General features: G+C 31.1%; 1 protein-coding gene across 1 annotated transcript in view; it reads left to right on the top strand.

Annotated features, from left to right (window-relative positions):
• The first annotated feature begins 10445 nt into the window (after nucleotides 1-10445).
• The window catches only part of sprt (PDZ domain-containing protein sprite), a 156484-nt gene continuing 151736 nt past the window's right edge, over nucleotides 10446-15193 (top strand). Inside the window, exon 1 of the mRNA XM_088234664.1 lies at nucleotides 10446-10699. The gene's annotated coding sequence lies outside the window, so the exon portion shown is untranslated. The remainder of the gene's footprint in view (nucleotides 10700-15193) is intronic.

The raw sequence follows: 15193 nt of genomic DNA, 5'->3' as shown, positions 1-15193 counted from the left end.
TATTAAACATTTATAATTTTGAAATTACACCACCTATGATGTCTCATGTTCTTGTCGGAAAGTTCTGCTGACTGGTAAGTTGGGTTCCCGGAAATCAGAAATCTATCACAGCACTCTATCATTGGTTTTTTGTATGTTTTTTAAAATTTATTAATTTTTTTTTCATTAATTGTTATTAAAATTATGTGACCTCACTGAGGAACTGTGCAGAAGACATTTAACAATATACTTTTTTTGAAAATAATTTTCACATATGAAAATAAACAAAGAAGACTTTATATACAGAGATAATTAACAAAATGTTCAGAAAATTTTATACAATACTTATTTATGTTTACCTGTATTATTTATTTTTAAACGCACAATAATAGAACAAAAACATAACATTAACTATACATTTGTGGAGCAGTTGATTCAATATTGGTTTGGGAAAATGAGACAATCCATTTTACTTTTACCCAGCTCAACTATCCATTTTTTACAGGTTGATTCGGAAGAACTTGTGACATAGTTCATGTTAATTAAAATCGTTTTTTAACATGTTTCATACATTTTTGAGAAACTTCGCCGTACAATTGATTAAATACTCTATTTTTTTTACCACTTGTAAGAAAATATTTTTTTATATCCGATTGAATTGCATCGCACAAGTATTTTTATAAAATAATAAAGGATCAAACATTAAAATGCGTTTCTACCAAAATATTCAATTTCTTCAGGAGATGTCTTCGCACAAAGCGCTTCTTGGTGAATGATGCAACAATAAACAAGTATCTCGTGATGATAGAAACAGAACCTTTTCTCTTTCCGGTGACATTTTTTGTCCCATCTGTTGAAATTGAAACAATTTTATCGAGTGTAAGATGATGTTTCTCTGTCCATTTAATGACAGCGTTTGCAATATCCTCGCCACATGTTTGACCTTTCAGTTGCAATAATCCTAAAAGTTCTTCTTTAGGACTCGTTGACATAATAAGCGAAGAGTGAAACTTGGGTTGTGTGAGCCGCACTCGAGTGGCTAACGAGCCACATGCGGCCTGCGAGCCGCGGTTTGCCGACCACTGCCCCAGGGAGTTACAAAAGGGACGGAGAACATTTTAAAGAAGGAAATATGAAAGTCTAGGTATTTACAGGGCTTATGACCTGTCATTGGCAAATATATGGGAGATTCTTTACTAATTTAAAAAAAAACTTTAATATTTAATCTTCTGTAAAGTTGCTACATGTCGCTTGGTAAATTTTTCCATTCCAGCGTCGATATTTAGTTATTTAGTTTAGTTAATCATTAACGTTTTTGCAAAGGAACACGTAGTGTAGCCGAAACATATTTTATAATAAACTATTACTTTTTGAAAATATTATAATATATTCATATTGATGTGATTACAAATTTCTAAAGTAAAAAAAATATTTTGAGTTAACAACAAAATAAAAAGGATAAATAAAATTCATAATATTATTCGATAATTATTTATTGTACAAGAATCCTACTGCAAATAAAGTTGAATGATTATTGTATTTTCTTTTGTTATGTTTCAGAATATATCGTATAATTTAAGGTCAAGGAAATAAATTTAGCTGTAATTTTGAAATAGATTTGGCATTTAAATCTACAATTATATTTAATTATTCTTAATTGATACTCAAACTGAGATATAATTCATATTTCACCAACACAATAAATTTGATATGAGCAATTTATATGTAGTTTTAAAATATTACGACATCACTTTTCTTGATTTGTTTAAATTCGAAAATGTATAAAAGGGTAAGATGAGGAACAGTGTACAAAAGAGCCTTATTTAATTTTAGAAAAAAATGATAATTATTCAATGAACACCTTTCTTACGACAATATTTTGAGTTTGTCCAAATTTTTGTAGACAAGGACTAGATTCAACTCCATGTCAACTCATTCGCTATTAAGTGGCCACTTAAACCAGCCAATGACAGGTCATAATCCCTGTAGATGTCTAGACTTCTATATTACCTTCTCTAAATTATTCTTCATCTATGTTGTAATATGTTAACCTTTCTCACAGTCAATTAATCGTTTATCCTTTGGCTTGATTTTTACGGCCTCCATGGCGTTATGGTCAAGACGCTTGACTCACAGACGGAAGGTTCCGGGTTCGATTCCCGATGAGAAAACTAAAATTAAATGTGAATTTTCTCAAGCATGGTTGTTCTGTGATGTAATTCACCACTGTAATTGGGCCTTCTGGCCTGTTGCGGTGCAAAATAAGAAGAAGTCATTGAAAACAATAATTACGATAATAATACAAGTGATTTCATTATGTCACTTTCTTGTTACACCGTACCCCAGATTTGGGGTATAGTGTAAATTGCATAGGGGAATAGTTTAAGAAATCATTAAAAAATATTGTCCAAAACGGCGTTTTTTAAAATGCCTTTTGGGAATGAATACATATCTGCTGCCCTTTTTGTTTTACTCTTAAGTATATAGATGTGGTAATATCAATTACATCATTGACTGACAGAAGTGCCAGATCGGGTTCCTATTTCTGCGCTATTTTGAAGGTATTGAGTTTTATATTCTTTATTTTCATCGGTATCACTCAGTAGCCGGCCAACAAAGTGTTTGAATGAGGAATTCCACTGTTTTCTAATTTATTTTTTTCTATTAGCGTACTATTTAATTAAGCAAAAAAAAATACATATATATTTTTTTGTGCGTTATTTACAAAGATATGATTTTTTTAAATTACATTTATCAAATACCGCGCCAAATGACTGTAATCAGTGTGTCACTTTTCAGTAGTGACGTCATGAAACGGTTGGCGTTCTTACTTTCGCTGACCGCGGTAAGTTGTATTTCTCCAGTCAATAACAAAACTGACAAGAATCTATGGAATATTGATTTGATTACTTCATTTAGTTGATCGTAATTTGCTCATTTCTATGCCAGATCTACCGAAAAATAGGTAGATCTGACAACGCTGTTGAAATGTCAAAACTTTTCAATCACAAATTATAGTATTTTTTTTCTATGGTCAAAACGTTCCTTACAAGGTGCGGGGGCTTTAAAGCGGAAACCGGAAATACTACACGTAGATATAAGGAGTGACGTCATTATTTACGATTTTAAAATGAATACTATTTTTAACATTTTTTATTTATTTTTGCGTGCGTTTTTGAGATATTTCTTCCTACTCCAAAATTTTTAAATATTCACGTGTACACGAAAACATTTTGAAAATATAATTCCGGGTTGGGCTGGAATTCCTCATTATTTTCTGGACAATTTGATTTTAACAAAATCATCTATCATCTGACAGTATTACACTGTGTCCCGTACACTTTGTCCCAGAGTATTTTTACTTACTTTGTACTGAGAGCAGTTTAGTTAAACTAATTGTTAATTGAACATCCTATTCCCTTTTAGGCAGCAGTTTACTTAAACTAACCCCTAAAAGGGAATAGGGTGTGACCACATTATATATGTAAGTTGCGAATTCACAAATAATATTATTAAGAATTCGATTATTTTACCATTTGTCATATTGTTAAATAAAACAAGGTAGACATTTAGTTAGTATTGCCAGGGTAGACAATTTTTCTACTCGGCTTTCTATTAATAAACCTGAGTATACTATTTGATACTAAATAATAATTATTTTTTACGTTTGCCTAAAAAAAATACCTTTTTTAATAGTCCAGTCAATAAAATATTTTGTGTTGTAAAACACTACATAACATTCCACAGAATTATCTTATGTTTGTGTCATAACAGTAAATTATTCGCAGTCTGGTAACATTACGCGATCACTTCACGCATGCGTGCAGGCGGGATGTCAGATTTTTGGACACAGCACGATGTATACAAATATCATTTTATGCGCCTTGTACTTGTACTATATAATCTGTGCTTCTGGTATATTATAATTCTATGCTCAATACATTGTTGAGATTTTCATAATAAAAAAAATACATGTTTTGTTACAAGAGTCTATCAATACAACACGGACTGGGTCACAATATTTTTTGTGGTAAAAAATAACACAACATTACACAATATTATCTTATATTTATGTTATGATAGTAAATTGTTCGCAGTCTGGTAACATAACTCGGCCACTTCACGCATGCGCGCAGGCGGGATGTCAGATTTTTAGACACAGTGCGATGTATGCAAACATGATTATATGCACCTTCTGGTATATTATAATTCTGTGCTCATAACACTGTTGAGATTTTCATAATTAAAAAAAAAAACATGTTTTATTACAAGAGTCGATAAATACAACACGGAGTGGGTTACGAAAACTCGTAATTATACACAACTTATGTTAATATTATATCTTCTCATACACGGTCGGTCTGATTTAATCAGAGTGATTTTTTTAGCAATTTGATCCACTCGGCTTCCCATTTCACACAACAATGTCAAGTCGTATTACGATCCCCGGCTGTTAGACTATTATAGGTTTGACAGTTTGACAGTACGTAGTGGTTAGACAGTAATATTAATCATTTTAGATTGAAAGACATTAATTTATTTTGATAAAATCGGGGTGCCAACCTTCGTTTCATCGTGTTATAATTTTTGTCTACCATTTTTGCTTTTATCTCCGTGTCCGAGAGGATGGCGAAAACAGTTCGGTAGTGGTATGGGAAAAGGGTATAGCTGTAATTTTCTAACTGTACAGGACCAGCAAATCACACTATTTAAATTGAAGTGAGCACGTTTAAAAAAAAAAACATGCTCACTTCAATTTAAATTGAAATATTCTCTTATTAAAGATATTCTCCATCCCTGTTGTAATTTGTTAATCTTAATGACTCCCGAGGGGGTGAAATCCAGTCTTTTGTCTACGAACATTTGGACAAACTCAAATATTGTAATGAAACCAACCGGTCCAAGAAGAAGTTTAAAAATTGGAAAATTGTTTTCAGGCGTTGCCTAGTATGTGAAATAATTTAGTCAGATGAATCTCTTCACAATAATAAATGTTTCAGCTCTTTAACTTCACTAAAATCAACAGATGGAAGAATTTAAGAAATATGGATGTTCAAACATAGGCAAAATGGTGAATGTTACACAGTGTGTAAAGTGGCCACTTAAACCAGCCAATGACAGGTCATAAGCCCTGTAAATGCCTAGACTTCCATATTCCCTTATTTAAGATATTCTCCATCCCTGTTGTAATTTGTTAATCTTAAAAAATATTCTTTCCCGGTAGACTGAGGAATAAATTAAATAGAAATACTACATTACTCAGATATATAACTATAATTATTCCACATATGGATCTGCTGTGAGTAGGCATTATTTTTAGCCAGTGATGGGAATTGATATAAATTAGAAGCACTTCAAAATAGCGCCATGAGAATAGTTCCTAAGAAAGGTAGATATAACATAATTTTATTTATTTATTTATTTTTTATTTTTGTTTATTAAGAAAAACAACAGCAATACAAAGAAATATACACAACATAATAAAAAAAACATAAAATAAAGCCAAATCAGTTTTTCACATAAATACAATTATAAAAATCCAGTTCTGTTAAATATAATTTATAGAAGTGCATGTGTGCGAGTTTTTTTTGTGTGTGAGGATGCGTGTGTAAAAAAGTGGAGTGTGGTTTTGGTAGGTATGTGAATATGTGTGTGATTGTATATGGGTGTGAGGGTAGGTTTAAGGACAGGGTAAGTGTGTATTTGATATGAGTGAATAGAAACAATTTAAAATTATAATGTAAAAACATAAATATTTTTTTTTTTATAACGAAACATAATTTTTTTCAAATAATAGTTTTTTAATTTTGGTTTTAAAAGTGAGTTTACTGTAATTAAATATGTCTATGTTATTGAAAAATAAATTATAATTACGCGTCAAGCGAATCAGAGGAGAGTAATACTCAGTAATAATACTCAGAGTAATAATTCTCTAGAGAAGCCCTTAAGCTTTTTTGCATAGAACAAAAGCGTTTCAAATTTTTTGTTTGGTTTTAGTTTAACAACAAACGTGTAATGGACGGATTCGGTTTGCGCTCGCAATTCTCAACACAAGTACTTACGACCCGTTGTGTTTTTACTACATTTTTTACTTTGTTTTTCACTTTGTCCACTATCTTTATAACTGTTTATATTCTACTATTTTTATTTATTTTTTTGTTAGATAGTCAAGGCAACTTTGTATAAATTATAATTTTGTGTTTGTAATATAATATGATGATGAATGAATAAAATTATCATACAATGGTTTTTCTTCTGATGGGCGACTCTATTAGGTTATTGCTCTAAGACAAAACAGAAAAATGCGAAAACTCATCTTATTACCTATAAAAAAGGGACTGAAATATATATGTTTATAATATGCTTGTTATTATGTTGAATTTTTTTATCATACGAATACCCAAATACTTTGATAGTTTCAAATAAAAAAATTCGTAAGCATCTTACTAGAAATATAGATAGAATAAGGCTGCCGTTAAAAAAAAAACAGAATCCCAGAATAGCATTATATAAAGAGTATAATATTTTAAAACGTATGAAGAGAGATGCCTTAATGTATGATGAATGAAAAGAATTTAAATGAATTTAAAAATAAATGTTATGTTTACAAGATTATGTGAATAGATGTGTAATCAAAGAGTTTAGATACAAATTGTAATATAAACTTACTTAAGAAATAAATAAAAAAAATAGATAAAAAAACGCGATATGTACAAGTACGAAAAGATCGCTCTGTTAGCGTGTATTTAGTACGTAAACACGCGTTAAAAATGCGTTTTCTACGCGCGCTTTTGCGTTTGGAATACCAGCCCTGGGGTAGTATTCCGAACGCAAAAGCGCGCGTAGGAAACGCATTTTTAACGCGTATTTACGTACTAAATACACGCTAACAGAGCAATCTTTTCGCGCGCAATCCCATTCAGCAAACCATCCCTGGCACGCGAAATATTACTTTTAAAGGGTGTTATTATGTAGACTGCAATATTTCACTAGCTCTGAACTGGCGAGCGCGATTCTGATCATCTTACCTTCACGTAACAAAAATAATCAAGATACGCTGCGGTTGGTGTACCAATGCAGTGCCCTATGCACCACGAAGATAAAAAAATAATGATGATGATTCTATATAATAATTACTGTGACAATTTTCCTCTCCTGAATGACTTTTTATCATAAATTGAATTAAAAAATATATTTAACGTTATTATTATTAATACCGCGTACACACGTCCGTCCTGAAGTAGATATATCCATAGATGCAGTTTCCTGAAATAGAAGGAATTTTTCCAATCAATTCACCGTTATAACCTGTAAAACTACATATTTCACAGGAAAGTTGCCAAGTATAAACAATATTTACACTTTTATACATTTACACAGTACAACGGAGATGAATAAGATTTTAGAGAAGGGATCGTAGATGTCTAAGCATCACGGCTAATAAACCTGTCATTGGCTGGTTTACGTGGCCACTTCACAAGCTGTCTTACATCCACCATTCTGTCTTTGTTTAAATGTCCACATTTTCTCAACTCTTACATCTATTCACTATAGCGGAGAAGGTCCTTAACAAGGCCACATCAAACTATCCCGCCAGATCTTCACACAATAATTAGAGCAGTTAGAAAAAACATGTCAATTGCAGTAAATAAAAACTTGTATATAATTAGAAATATCGGCCTCGTGGGTTAAGTCAGCGCGTTTGCCTACTATGCTATAGGTCTCAGGTTTGATTCCCGACATGGTTGATATGAAATATTTATTTAAAAGGGTGTTTTCACACCAGAATAATTCGTATTACCTGAGGCGTAATACTGATCATCTTATCTTAATGTAACAAAAAAATCAAGATGCGCTGCGATTGGTATACCATTGCAGTGCCATATGGACCATTAGGTGTGGATGATGATGATGACATAATAATCAAGGTAAAAAAAGCAACTCCTATAATTAAAAAAAAAATATTTTTATACTCTTGACTTTTGTGAAGTAATTATCATAACTTTTTATTCATTATTTTATTACTCTAATGTTTTATTTATTAATATTATTCTTTTTTGCACCGCTGTTGGCCAGGAGGCCCAATTACAGTGCTGAATTACATAACAGAACACCCAGGCTTGAAAAAAATCATGTTAATTTTTGTGTTCTCACCGGTAATCAAACTCGGAACCTTCGGTGTGTGAGTCAAGTGTCTTGACCACTACACCGCGGAGGCCGTGCCTTTTTTTATGTGGAACCAATGACATATCATAAGCCCGTTAATGCCTTGAATCGCAATAAATGTTCTCCCTATCTTTTGCATTAAACTTGAACAATTCATGATTTTCATTGTCGATTTTACCCTCTAGGAATAAAGTACAGTAGGTAGTTAAATAAATAATTTTATTCCACGACCTGCCCTGTGTAATAACTCGAAAAGGAAGCTTCGGCTAAAAATTAAACGCCCTTATTTCCAACCGACAATACCGGGCTGGGTAATGGACGCGGATGGTTACCTCCAGGATAGCTGCATGGGGAGTCCGCAAACACTTTTTTTTTAATTTAGTAAAACTAGTATGGGTACCTACAGAAAGCCAATGTTCATTTTTAAAGTAATATTTGCTCAGGAGAGCGGAATAAAAATAATAAGTGTTTTGCTCCAAAGAACAATATTTGATAATTTCATTTATTATAATACAATATAATCATCAAACACTTTGTATTATTACGTCACTCATGAGTTTAATTTAAATCAGAGCATCTATTTCAAATGTTATTATAGTAAATTCTGAAACAATAGGTGATATAATTGAAATTGATAATTAAAATAATATTAACCAGACAAGGCATTACATGAACGACCTTATAATATGTTTGAAATCTTATGCGTTTTTATAATTATAAAAAATACAAACTAAAATGTTAACTTGAGAAATAAACGGCAAAGAGTAATGTATTTTTATTGAGAATTGAGCTTTATCATCAAAATGACTTTTTACACGTCTAGGGGTGCATATAACACTTTATAGAAGCATACTTAGTAAATTTAACAACAACAAAAAAAACATCACAAAAAGACTTCGACTTTACGACCTTAATCCGCGATCAGTTGTCAATAAAATATTACACCGTTTTTACTGTACTTAGTATAATTAACTTATGTGTAACAAATTTAAAAATGAATAAAATACACTTCAATACATCGAGATTTCCAAGTACGTACTTATCAGAAATCATTTTGATTATTCAACCAAAGATAAACCTAAAATAATATAAAAAGAAAACACCGTGAAACTGGCGTTGCGGATTCTATTTCCACCAGTTGCAAGAAAAAAATCCAATAATTTTATTTTCTCAATTGGTCTAGGTATTATAGTATACATAATTGTATGAACATATGTGGTAAAACAATATTGCATGAGCAGACTTATGACCAGATCGACTTACGACCTATTTGCCGGAACTGATCGCGGTCGGAAGTCAACGGATAGGTAACTGTATTCGTGACTCAGATTTGCATTTTCGCCTGATTAATCCAAAATCATTTTTACCGTGGTCGATATGAAATATTTATATAAAAACTTGTTTTTACGCTAGAATATTTAATTGTCCCTAGACAGGCACCTGATAGATAGCTTGAATAGGTACTCCGCATGTATGAGTTTAAAACGCAATATTGTAAAAACCCACGAACTGCGTAACACTTCGTTCCTTGACGACTAAAATTCCTGGACTATCAAACCAAGTCATCAATAGGGTCAAGAGTCTCAAATACCTGGGAGTATGGAAATATGCAGGAAAATGGTAGCTTTAAGGCGGTCTGCAGATCAGATATTTACTCAGTGAAAACCAAATGCCGCTTACCTGTGTGCAGAAAGCCAATGATAATGATTTTGGTATTCAATTTAAAAAGTATGTTTTTATTGTTGTACCAATGCAGTCCCCCGTGTACCATTAAGGGTAGTAAGAGAATAATTAATGATATTAAGATTTACTCAAGTGAAAATATATTTAAGTAAGCATGTGATTTTTTATTTTTCAGCTAAAAGAAATCGTGAAAAACCTTTTGTTTTATATTTTAAAATGCAGATACAAAGAATCACATCGCTTAATTTTTGTCATTACTGCACTAACAATATTGCGTAACTTTTATTGGATCAAACGATAAAATCCACGTTCAACAGAGTGTGTACGAGAATTCTTAAGTTTGTGAAATAATAATTGTTAGGTTATCTACAAATACAAGTTGTATCTCTCATCTGAGTTGAATCAAAACAATATGATTACAAGACTCCGAGTAAGAAGATAATTAGGCAGAAATATATAACAATCGCAAATATACCAGATTTTATCTGTTTAGGAAAAGTATGAGAAAACGAATTCCAAATTTAATTTATAATTAGAACAATTGATTGGAATAGTTTTCTCTATCTGCGACCGCGGCTTCTGAATTTCAACCTCTGGTTTTGAGGAGCTTACTCAGCCAGTCGACCTCAGAGCGTCCGCGCACGAACACGTGTGCGCGCGGCCTTGCTTCGTGAGTACGCATTCAATCGAACCGAATAACGAACACGTTCTTAATTCAAACGACATGCGTAGCCATGATACAATAGAGTATACAAAATTCGGAGTGATTTTTTTGTTTACTTTTTTTCTGTGCTTTTTTTAGTGGTGTTTTTTGTGTTGTGAATCAAACCGTAAATTGCGCAAATCGTGATACCTTATTTTATATTACAAGGTTTGTTTTATTGTTTTATTATCTACTTTAATATTTTGATTTGTTTTTATTTATTTTCCGTTGAAGTCCTAGGTTGGTACACATACATATTATTAATGCTTAAATTAAATCAGCTTATTATTAACAATATTAATTCATATGATATTGGATATTCAGATCTGTTCGAAATTACAGTTATAAATATTTTTTTTAAAAAAACGCTTATTTTAGTAATATTTATTTTTAACATCGTTGCCTATGAATTAAAAATACACAGCGCATTCAAGAATTCTCGGGTTCGATTCCCAACATGGTTGTATAAAATTTAACCATGTATATTTTAAAAGGTTGTTTACTAGAATATTAATTTCATAGTCGCTGGACCAATTGCAATGGAAAATTAACATTTATCTTTAATTTTATCTACAAAGTGAAATTAAATTTTTCTTATAAAAATAGCGTACGCCTACAATATTTTTTTCTAAACACGTTTCAGTACAGAATGCCAACGAAGATAATATTTTTTTATACAAATATACACATTTTCATACATAAATATCGATTTTGCTTTATAGATAGTCGAAGATCAGGACCCAGTGGCCTTATCCTGTAACTAATTCGTATCGTATGAGAGGGAACGAGAGCGAAATACGACTTTAATTGCGTCAGAGTGAGATGGATATATGACGAACGAACAAATTTACGAAACGAAATTGTGTCAGAATAAGCCTCCTGTTAACTTCCGATTGTTATTGCCCCCCATTGTTGGCATCTGTAGCGTAAGACTGATCAACTTACGTTCGTGTAATAAAAATGATCAGGATACGCTGTGGTTGATGAAGGTACCAATTCAGTGCCCTATTCACCGACAAGTGCGCAAAAGGAATTATTTATACATAAGTACATAATCAAACACTAGAAAAAATCGACTGAGAAAATTTACCTTGGGTACCTACTAGATTTTTTTTTTAACTAATCAAATAAATAAAATGTTTTATTTTTACATTTTTCATTCAATTACTTAAATAAACATTTCGATAATTGTTTTAGTAAGGTTTTCTTTTTAAATTCAATAAAAGTTTTTCATATAAATAATGAAAAAAATTATGATATGAGGTATTTGTTACAAACGATTATTACGTATTTTTGTATAATCAGATACACGGCTATACGCACACAATATTTCTGACTCTCTTAATAATTTATTCATTTTTAAAACTTTACAGTTAAAAAAATATTCGTTTCTGGAGAACAAAATATTCGAATAATCCTTTCTTACTAACCAAGTGTCTAATTTTAACGACAAATACCTTAATTTATTATTGTTGCAACTGTTAAATATGGAATACCGAATGATAATGATAATAGGCAAAAAATCTCACATCCGTATCACGATTTTTTAAAAAATTATTTAAAATTCAAGTACAAAGAATTAGTGTTTTAGCGGACTTATTGCTAAAAGAAATATCTTCCAGCCAGCCAAAAAAAAGACTGGTTAATGGAAGAGTTGGTCGAAATTTTGTACTAAAAAACCATAAATATATTAAAAGATGCATACATAAAAAAAAAAACTTAATTAATTCAAATAAACAGCTGTTTTTCAATTGGGAGATCAGGCTTGCACAAATTAACATTATTTTTATAAGTACATTATATTTAGGAATGTGGAATCAGATAATGAGTTTGGAAGGAGAGAGAAAGAGGGACCAAGGAAAGAAAAAGGGATTATTATTATTACAATATTAATACATTATAATGAAAACAAAGTATTAAGATATATTTTGTCCCGATAAACTATTCAATAATAGTTTGTCGTCGGGTGCTCAGACATTAGTTTTAATTAATAATCAAAAAAGAAGAGTACAGACATAATACTGTATACGTATAAAGAAATAAACATATAAATAGTTTAAAACATATATTAAAAAAAAGAAAACAATTAAAATTCAGGGAGTTCAGGATTCTGGGAATATATAATAATGTTTCAGGCGTTTCTTGAAGGTGGCTAGAAATTTTCATTAAGTCGAATAATTTAGGTTCTGTAAACAGGGGCCTAACGCTAGACTCATTTGTCTTTAATACGGTGTGCGACTCCCGTAAATTGATGAGTGACTGTATTCTTAAGCCATCAATGCAAATGGAGTCGACCAAAAACCAAACGACTTTATCACGAGTGTCCACTCGACTTTGAATGCGAATCATAACTTCAGCTCTCAAACTTCGTGTAAAACGTTCGCTATTTATGTTTGCATGACGAGTATTTTTATTGTATTTTAACTTCAAATTGACAACACTGATAAACCAAATGTGCAACAAATATAACTAACTGTACTTATTTTCAACCGCTTGTCAAATGAAGTTTCACTAGAAATTTTAATTATTTTATTGCTCGTCAATGTCAAAACACGATTTAAAAGATAAACATATAATATATTATACTTATAAAATCCATTAAATGAATATAAAATTGTTTGTATAACATGTAGATGTGTGTTATGTAAAGGTAACTAATAATTATAAATGGCAAATAAGTGTCTCATTAAAACGTTTTCAATTGTTTTTTTAATAAAATATTCCATACACAAAATATCAAAAAAAAAAATTTGATTAGAAAAAACAAAAGTTTAAATATGGCAGGAGAGCCATAGACAAATACCTATTTGTTAGTGTTGCCATTTTTTCATTCGGCTTTGAATATTATCACTAGTGTTTTAACAATAGCAATTTGACAAAGCAATCGCGATGTCCACTCGACTAGTGTCGAGTGGATGACGAAATGTCATTTGTTTTCAGTGTAAGGTCCCTAATGTAATTAAGAAAAAAAATCATTTGAAAGAATATGAGAATTTTTAAAAATGCTCGTTATTTTACATTACAAAAGGTTGATATTTTCAGCATAATCGAACTTGGAATCATTAAACTGGGTTGTATTATGTTTGCTACGAGTTACAAATATTCGCTCAATTAAATCATGAATATGAGACCATTACGTAGGAGTGCATAAAATCACGTATTTCTAATCTGCACAATTGAACATTCGATAATATTCGTAGGATAACAATATGCACCAAGAACAAAGGAATATACGACATTCCGCGATTGTGAAAATACACACTTGACACGATTATTCTTGATATTTGTAATATAATTATGTTGACTTAAATTTTACTGGCATTCAAAACTTGGTAATTAATACCATTAGATGATTCAATATTGCTTTAAGACATTTGAATCAATACAAAAACAAGTGCCCAATTCATACTGATTAATCACAATACATTCGCATAAATATGTACTCGTATGCTTATAAAATAATAACGTTTTCTTGGCTTTAAAATATTAGTAGTGATATAAAAAAACGCACGTTTTGATAGCTTTATTTTAAATAAATTATTATTTAATTTAATATTTCAGTAAGTTAAATTAAATTAAGTATGCGAATTATTTCTGTGTCTGATTATTTTTATCGCTTAGGTTTATCATTTGTCGGCCTCTTGGTGTAATGGTCAGCGCGTTTACCTACCATGCGAGAGGTCTTGGGTTCGATTCCCGACATGGTTGATACGAAATATTTATTCGTTCGCACATAGAGTATTCCTCTATTATCTGGTCTCCATATTATGATGTTCACATCAAGAATATTGAATCAGTTCAACGTCGATTTTTGAGAAAGATACGAGTATGTTGGAGGTTGGGCTTATCCAGAGACCAATATACGTATAATGAGTTAGAAACTACCTTAAATAAATATCTTCTCTTCAAGACCGTCGAAATAAATCCGACCTTCTAGTCCTATTTAAAATTCTCAACTCACTCTTTGATGCGCCTGAACTACTGAGCTCAATAAAATTTAATATCCCAACTAGAAACCTTAGACAAAACATACTCTTTCATACCGATAACCATATAAATAACTATGGTTTTCATTCCCCTATGCCCCGAATTTTTGGGTTTGCCAACAAACATACCAGTCTTGATTTCTTTAATAACAAGTTGTCTTCTTTCAAAAGATCACTGAATCAAATTCAATTATAAACACCCCTCTCCCGTTTCTTCTTCCACAAAGTCTACTATATACCATTGAGCCTTTCTACTTTTTTTATAATAATTTTCTATGCATAAATATGTCCTTAAAAATGCCCATTGGGCGTATATAAATAATTAAAATAAAAATTAAAAACGGTATTTTCTCACTGGAATATTTCATAGAATACCTTTTGATTTATTTTTTCCACATTATATTGAAGAGTTAATATTCTAATAAATGTAAGTGAATATTAGTATATGACCACTTACTGACTTTTACGTTCACCGGTTTCGAGACGTACTTGTCTCTTTGTCAGGACACTCACTATTCCAACATGCAAATACTGAAATACTCTTTCACCTTTACCATCACCGTAGTATACTTAGTATTTACAAAAAATACATAAATTACATGCAGAGGTAAAGGGGATGCATACACCACCATGTCCAAACATGGACTAAAATTAGGTTAGTAATATTTGGCGATAT

Source organism: Micrasema longulum, unplaced genomic scaffold (assembly GCF_059751315.1).
Source record: "Micrasema longulum isolate JH-2025_06_02 unplaced genomic scaffold, ASM5975131v1 h1tg001265l, whole genome shotgun sequence".
Taxonomy (NCBI): Eukaryota; Metazoa; Arthropoda; class Insecta; order Trichoptera; family Brachycentridae; genus Micrasema; species Micrasema longulum.
Note: the sequence above shows the minus strand (reverse complement) of the source record. Positions and strands in the feature narration are given on the sequence as shown.